The sequence below is a fragment of the Octopus bimaculoides genome, chromosome 18 (genome assembly GCF_001194135.2).
Source record: "Octopus bimaculoides isolate UCB-OBI-ISO-001 chromosome 18, ASM119413v2, whole genome shotgun sequence".
NCBI lineage: Eukaryota > Metazoa > Mollusca > Cephalopoda > Octopoda > Octopodidae > Octopus > Octopus bimaculoides.
Window position 1 is genome coordinate 46,503,564 of NC_068998.1, and position 793 is coordinate 46,504,356.

The following is a 793-nucleotide window of genomic DNA, read 5'->3' on the forward strand; positions in this document are numbered from 1 at the left end:
GAGGAGGAGGAGGAGGAGGATATTCTTGTTGTTTAGCTCAAACTCGGTCCTGATTCGACTGACCTACGATCAAAGTAATTCCACCCGTGGCCATTCCACCTTTTCTCTACATACAGTGATGACAAAAAAAAAAAAACGAAAAAAAAACACACACACACATTATCCAATGTCTCTGTTTTGAGACTGTGGTGCCTGATTTGAGACCGATGTGGCTGCTACTTCTAGCCAATCGGGAGACCACGTAAAAGCTCTCTTTTTGGCAGGAACCTGGAGTAAGTTTACCTGAGGTAGAATGATGTCGATTATCCAGTGACAGATTTAATTCACTCATATTTTAAATTAGAACAACTCATTCTTTATCACCTCCATTAATCAGCAAGGAATACGTGCCACCAATTCCTTTGGTAAATTTCACCAACAATAGGCTAACGGCCAATCCAGAAGATAGATCATTTACTCCACACACACACCGTATAAATGTTTTAGGAAGTAGTCAAAGGGAAGTAATTCTCGACTTAGTTTTATTATCTCCCCTATCAATCAACACTTTGAAACTGCAGACTTGAAATTAACAGGGGAGATAACACATAAGTAAATCTAGAGGTATGCCCCTTAGACTGTTACACTTACTTGTTTCGGTCATTTGACTTCGGCCATGCTGGAGCACCGCCTTTAGTCGAGCAAATCGACCCCATGACTTATTCTTTAGAAGCCTAGTACTTATTCTATCGGTTCTCTTTTGCCGAACCACCGCTAAGTTACGGGGACGTATACACACCAGCAGCGGTTGTCA